Source organism: Corylus avellana, chromosome ca1, assembly GCF_901000735.1.
Source record: "Corylus avellana chromosome ca1, CavTom2PMs-1.0".
In the NCBI taxonomy this organism is placed as follows: Eukaryota; Viridiplantae; Streptophyta; class Magnoliopsida; order Fagales; family Betulaceae; genus Corylus; species Corylus avellana.
In genome coordinates this window covers 33,614,177-33,621,998 of record NC_081541.1, presented here as the reverse complement: position 1 = coordinate 33,621,998, position 7,822 = coordinate 33,614,177, and the positions used below count along the sequence as shown (strand labels likewise).

The 7,822-nt window shown below is 33.5% G+C and overlaps 1 pseudogene; it reads left to right on the top strand.

The window, feature by feature from the left end:
• The first annotated feature begins 3,653 nt into the window (after positions 1 to 3,653).
• LOC132170474 (receptor-like serine/threonine-protein kinase SD1-8) lies at positions 3,654 to 7,183 on the top strand (annotated as a pseudogene).
• Positions 7,184 to 7,822: the final 639 nt, after the last annotated feature.

Below are 7,822 nucleotides of genomic sequence, written 5' to 3'. Positions count from 1 at the left end.
TGGTCGGGTGATTGAGAGCTGAATGATTATGGGGCTTTTTATTAGTTTGCATTTTTATTTTATTATTTATTTTTAAGACAAGTTGTATTATTTTATTTTAGACTTTATGTTATTTTAGTGTCCAAGTACGGTTACGATTAAGGTATAATCCCTAGTCTGTTTAAACCTAGTTTTCTATTTTATTCAGCTTTTGGTGAATAAAAAAAAATTGAAAAGTCTGTTTTTCTTCTTTGTCGTCTACATCAATTTTGGTATCAAGTTCGGTAATTGTTCCCTGCCATTCCTGATGTCAGCCAAGGGCTTTAACGAAAGGTAAGCTCGAAAGTAGGAAGGTTAAGGGTTTGTTTGGGTGTACGTCTTAAAGGCCTAAAAATGTATTTAACATTTAAAAAGTCTGTTTGAAAAAATAGAAGTGCTTGTTTGGTAAAAAGAATTGAAAACGCTTTTAAGGATTCAAAAGTCCAAAAATGATCAAAACACACTTTGACAATAGCTTAAAAATGAAGCTTTTGTCAAAATGTGTTTTTTGACTTAAAAACTTTATTTTTCAAAACCAATCCTAAATATGTTTTAAGTAAGGCTCTTTCGCCAGATATCTTTAAAGGATTATCGGTAATCGATTTCCTTCCCCACCCGTAGTAAAGTAATTGGCTACCAAAAAGGGGTGAAATCCGAAATCTTTAGCTTATTTTGTTTTTTGTTTTTTTTTTTTTTTTCATGTTTATTCATGTAACTTGTAAGATGCAGTTAGAATTTTAACAACTAACTCAAGCACTCATAGATCTACTCAATATTTTTGACTTCCATTTCTGTGTTGATCTTCTCTATCAATATATTCTAATTTAGTTGCTGATTTTCCGGCAACATTTATTCTTCAAGCTCCATTAAGGAGCAACCTCATTAAGTTTGATTAACTCGCATCCAAAATTAACCCATATAAATCTTATCTGAACTAAGCCAATTATATGGTTGCACTGAAACGCCTAAAAATTCTTCATGTTCAGTGGCGTGTCGTCTTCTGCGTAGGTCAAACACCCCACTATTTCAAAGCTCACAAAATTCAAGACACTAGCTACTCTATATCTAACACGTGGAACCCACGGAAGACCTAAAAAAGGTTTCTGTAACCTTCTCTCTACTTCAACTATCTTGCATCCTAAATTACAGCCCTTGAATATGCTTTGACTTTCATGATGCAAATCTTTTCATAAATCCAGTGGCGTAATTCGTGTGGAGTAATGATGGAATGCACGCCTGGCGTGCATCAACAGTGATGCACGCCAGGCACAAAAATTTTTTTTTTTATTATTTTATTATTATTTTATTTTTTTTTTTAAAAAAAAAAAAAAAAAAATTTTTGCACTGGCGTGCGTGGGCGTGCCACGCACGCCGCGTGCTTTGCATCATTACTCGTTGGTGTGAGGGAAACACATCACAGCTGTACGTAAAAATTTGCAGTGTGTGCACTTTCGCGGCTGAAGATTCGGCGGGGGATGATTAGGAGTGACGTTGAATGTGGTTTTGTCTCTTTACAACAATTATTAAATTATTAATGGTGTTTAGGTAAATTACCTTTTGACCTTTATAGCCCATATCTCTTCTGATTCGGAATTAATGGATCAGGTAGAGTGGTAGACCTAAAGAGAGGTTGTATTTGTTGTTTATTTTTAAGACAATTTGTCCCCTAAATTTCTGAGTTTTGGCCTTGTCACGTAATAAGACCTAAATTTTTAATTTTTACAATTAAATATTTGAGTGGTACCCAGGTTACATATTGAAAATAGGTCATTATGTTACAATTTTCGTCTAATTTTTGACGGTATAAGTGACTAAGTGTCCTCTCCACTACAAAAAAAAAAAAAAATCAATTAATAATGACTTTTAGAAGGTGACATTTTAAGCTCAAAAAAACGTTATTATTAATGTGGGGACGTTTGCATAATGAAATTTGACAAAAGACCTTAAACATAGTGACTGAATTTAAAATTAGAGACATTTGCACAGTAAAAATGTCAATGTGACATTTAGGCCCATGCGTCACCTTCCAAAAAGTGGTTCACACATCATCTTTTGAGAGTCCAATAAGAGTTTATCACATATATTAAAAAACCATTAAGGAGCAACCTCATTAAGTTTGATTATCTTGCATCCAAAATTCATCCATATAAATCTTATCTGAACTAAGCTAATTATATGGTTGCACTGAAAACCCAAGCAATGGAAATTCAAAATATAACTAAACTTCAATTCGTTTTTTTTTCCCCCCTACATTTTCCCATCAACCAAACACATGATTAATTAAAGAAATTATTGAAACTTCAAATTAAGAAACCCACCTAGAGGAGCAAGCTCGGTTGAGCTTACCTAACCGATCACAGCCATGGAGATGAGACTCATCAACGGCTCACAAATCTAGAGTCCTTGATGAGCACTCCCATCTTGCTCAATAAATATCACCTAACCGATCATATTTACTTATTTACTTACATGCTCAGCATTTTAAATATCAATTTTTTATTTTTTTTATTTAAAATATTCATTTTTATCTACTTTTCCTATTCCAAGATAATGAGAGCCATATTGAGTTTTTATTTTATTTTATTAGTAATATAAAAGAGCACCAGTCAAAAATAGCACCCGAAGACCCACTGTAGCCTGCAGCAAAGATTGAGGCATGGGGATACATCTAATCAAAACCAATCCAAACGAGAAAAGAAGATACAGCTGGGGTCCGCGAAGACTTAATAAAAATAAGGAAAAATTTTACTAGCTTACTCTTTTTTTTTTTTTTTTTTTACTAAAGTTCATCTACTAAAACTTTTTGTTAAATTTCAATAAAATTTTTAAAATACTTTATATATATATATATATATATATATATAAATTTTTTTACAAAGGTTGAGGCATGGGAATTTTTGTGAATACCTTAAATTTAGGTTAACGCCTTAATCTTTGTAATTTTTTTTTTTTTCTAAAATAAATGAGGATATTTTGAGAAAAGTTCATGAAAAGATGATATTTCAAACAATTGAAAAATTAATATACCATATTGAGAGAAAGTGAACATAAAAAATACATCACAAAAGTAATGACAATGGAAGGAGGTTAAGTGAATCTTAAAAATAATTTTCTATACTTATCACCCAACCCACCTGCGTTTACAATGAACCAAAATACGGTAGACCCAAAGTCAACGAATGGCAAGGCAGAAAATTGCTCAAAAAATAGCACCCGAAGACCCACGGTTACCGGCTGCTATGGTTTATATATATATATATATATATAGATTTTTTTAAAATGTATTTTCGTCATTTGAAGATGACATTGATGCAATTTTTAGACTCGCAGGAAATTGCACCAGTCAAAAAAAGTACAAAGTCTTTTTTGTTTGCGTTCCTTGGGAAGCCTTCAAAAGTCCAAAGGCAAGCCAATCAGAGAGCTCATCTGGCTCCAAAATGGGATGTGGCTCACAATTCTTATGAATATGCTTTCTGTAGCTGTCATTTGTATTCTTTTCTTAAATTCTTGTTTGTTGCTCCTTCCCCTTCTTTCTGTATTGCTTAGAAAAAAAAAGGGACCAAGTTTTCTTCTAGCATTTTTCTGTAATTATTAACTGCGTTACAGCAAGTTATACAGAGGGATATATGAGGAGCATGACGAGGAAGCCACGGCTCTTATTTGCTCTGCTTCTAATCATGTCTTATTACAGAGCATGCTTCTCCATAGTTGGTGATACCCTTTCAGCAGGTCAGTCTCTTTCAGTGAGCGACACCATAATATCTGAAGGTAGCAATTTTGAGCTGGGTTTCTTCAAACCAGGCACTTCATCAAAAATCTACCTGGGCATATGGTATAAAATGTTTGATGAGAAGGACTATGTTTGGGTAGCAAATAGAGAAAAACCATTGTCTGATCCATCTTCCTCAAGACTTTACCTCTCAGAAAATGGCAATCTACTCCTGTTTGAAAGTTCCTCCAAGATCCCATTTTGGTCGACAAATTTGACATTTTCCGGGTCAAATTTAACAGAAGCAGTACTTGGTGATGATGGGAATTTTGTTTTGAGGGATGAGTTGAATTGTCTTCTATATTTTGGGAGAGTTTCGACCATCCAACGGATACATGGCTGCCAGGTGCAAAGCTTGGGATCGATAAGGTTACTGGAAAACCACAGCAGCTCATTTCATGGAAAAATTCAGAAGATCCAGCACCTGGTGTGTTCTCGTTGGGATTAGACCCAAATGGAAACAATCAATATTTCTTAGAGTGGAACAGATCCAAAATCTATTGGAGTTCTGGACTTTGGAATGCGACATCTTTTGCCTTCGCCTTTGTTCCTGAGATGATATCGAATTATGTCTTCAACTTCAGTTTTGTATCAAATGAAAATGGAAGATATTTTACTTATTCTCTTTATAATTCTTCTTTCCGTTGTAAATATGTGATGAAGTCTACAGGGAATATCCAGCAACTGTCGTGGATGTCCGGACCTTGGGTATGGAATTTATTTTGGTCTGAACCGAAGGTACAATCTCATGTCTATGCTTTGTGTGGTGCATTTGGTGTGTATCGTGAGAATTTCTCGAGCCCCTGTGAATGTCTAACAGGTTTCGAACCATCTTCGATGGAAGATACCAGACTAGATGATTGGTCAGGTGGGTGTGTGAGGAAATTCCCTTTGCAATGTGAGAATAATACGTATGCTAATGGCAAAAAAGATTGGTTCATGAAAATACCAAACCTGAGATTACCTGTTGTTTCAAAAGCATATTTGGCAGTGAGTGCTATGAATTGTGAAGTGGCCTGCATGAATAATTGCTCTTGCACAGCTTATGCTTATAATAGCAGCGGGTACTGTATGATATGGGAAGGAGCTCTTTTAAACTTCCAGCAACTCTCAAATGGTGGCAAGAGTGGACACGATATCTATCTCAGACTTGCAGCTGATGAGTATCAAAGTATCAAAAGTAGGATGAATAAAATGAAATTTACACAAATTTTTGTTATCTTTCGTTCTGAACTAATACTTGATCTTTTTTTTTTTTGTTTTCATGGTTGAGCTAATAATGATTATTGTCTTCAAAATTAGGCAAAAAATGGAAAGTATGGGTAGCTGTGCTAGTCCCTGCAACAGGGCTTATCTTATGCCTCTTCCTTATTTTTTCAAGCAAAGGAATGCTCAAACGCAAAGGTAAGTGTAAATGTTCTAACCGTACATAGAAATTATTTGTACTTATTTTGTGGAAATTACTAAATAAACTTACTTACCTTTGGATACTGGCATGATTAGTGGTTGAATTTTGGTGAACCTAATGATGTCAACTCACTGGTTTTCCATGTATTTGTAGAGAAGGCTTCAACCAATAATCTACTATTATTTGATTTTGATACTGAACTACATGCAATCAATGATGGAATGAACACCTATAGTAATCTGAATAAAAGAGAGAAGGATTACGAGTTACCACTATTTAGTTATGAGAGCGTATTAGCTACAACCAATAATTTCTCAGTTGTGAATAAGCTTGGAGAAGGAGGTTTTGGACCTGTTTACAAGGTACGTTACATTTTCCTTATGAATATGCTTTGAACATTATTAAGAAAACCAACATCAATGCTAAACCTCAATGAAAGTTTAAAGAGCTTATGGTTATTCTTCATAGGGGAAATTACTCAGAGGGCAGGAAATTGCAGTGAAGATGCTTTCAAAAAGATCTGGACAAGGAATTGAGGAGTTCAGAAATGAGACAATACTAATTGCAAAACTCCAGCATAGAAATCTTGTCAGACTCTTAGGTTGCTGTATTGAGCGAGATGAAAAGATATTAATATATGAGTACATGCCCAATAAAAGTTTGGACTTCTACATTTTTGGTGAGTGTATGTATATGCATATATATTTTCCTCTCATATGTTTCTAGGGTGGTGCATGTTTGGCAAATAACACCAAACACCGTCACACTATTCATCTCATTTTTCAAAAAAATCAACATCAAAACATTCTCACTTTTTATATCATATAATTCACTTTTTATATCACATAATTTATTTTTTATTATTATTTAAATAAAAAAATCACTACAAAACAAAACTTTTCCACTTTTCAATACAACTTTTTCACTTTTCTATACTAATTATTACACTCATTTTTTTCCTCACAAATCATGAACAGTGCATTGTAAAGGGCTTGTTGTTTACCAAACAAGGCCTAGGTTCCTAAGTACTAAATTTCCTTGGTTGTACTATTTAAACAGATCCAACCAGGAAAAGTATGTTAGGTTGGGAGACACGCATATGCATTATTGAAGGGATCGCTCAAGGGCTTCTTTATCTTCATCAATATTCAAGGTTACGAATTATACATAGAGATCTAAAACCTAGTAACATTCTCTTGGATAGTGAAATGAATCCAAAAATATCCGATTTTGGCACGGCTCGAATAGTTGGAGGCAATGAAACACAAGCAAACACAATCCGAATTGTTGGAACTTAGTAAGTATGCACCTTGTTACATTGATATTTGCAATTCCCAACTAAATTTGAGCAAGTTACTAACCGAGTTGTTTACAAAATTTTGGAATATTGTAGTGGCTATATGTCTCCTGAATATGCTATGGATGGTTTGTACTCAATAAAGTCTTATGTTTTTAGTTTTGGAGTCCTGCTACTAGAGATTTTGAGTGGCAGGAAGAACACTAGCTTCTATAACAACGAGTCACTCAATCTTCTTAGATATGTATGTATCTTTTATACTCTTCTAAATTCATTACTTTGCTTTTATACTATACCAACGTGCTTATGTTTTAGATTAATCTTATAAATTAAAATAATATTAGCTTTTACTTAAATTTAGTTTAATTTGAAATGAAACTAGGCTTGGGAGTTGTGGAGAGATGATCGGAGTTTGGATTTGATGGAGCCAACAATAGGATATCCTTCTTCCACTTTTACTATGTTGAGGTTCATTAACATTGGCCTTCTTTGTGTCCAAGAAAGCCCAACTGATCGACCTACCATGTTCGATGTAGTCTCAATGATTAGCAATGAACATGCTCCTCTACCTACACCTAAGCAACCAGCGTTTTCCACAAGCAGGAATATGATGGACACAAATTTTACAGTTGAAAGTGCAGGAAATTGCTCAAAAAATAGTGTGACTATTTCAACAGTGAAAGCTCGTTAATTGATTCCTATATCAAAGAAAATAGATATTGTATAACCAATATTTCTGTCTATTTTGTATTCACGTTGATATGTTATATACTTTTCACTAAATTTTGTCTCATATCACTCATATTTTAGTTTTGTTACCAATAATGCCATCCATATAGAATTTATTAGTTTTTATGGGATCTAAACACAATTTTTCTTCCATGTACTACCACTTTAGTTAACACTAGTCTATCTTATGCACATGTTTTTTTCATTATAATCTACGCCAAGTGTTTTTAAAAGATTATAAGTAATCAATTTTCTATTATAGATTAAATTTACCTTCTCCTTTAAGCTTCAGTTTTTGGAATTAGTAGTGATTTAACATGATATAAGAGCCAAATGTTCTGAATTCGAACATTGACTCTATGATCTACAACAATTTCAATTAAAATTTTCAAGTGTTAAGCCTTATTTATTAAAAGGGAGTTTGAGTTCACATATGAGGGGAAATGTTAAAATATTTATTAAATAATTAAATTTATCTCTTCATTTAAACTTAGGCCATGTTTGGTTTGCGGAATAGATCCTTGGAATGGAATAGTAATTATTTTGTTTGGAATAGGTTTACTCCTAGGAATAGTTATTCACGTGGAAATAATTAATCGGA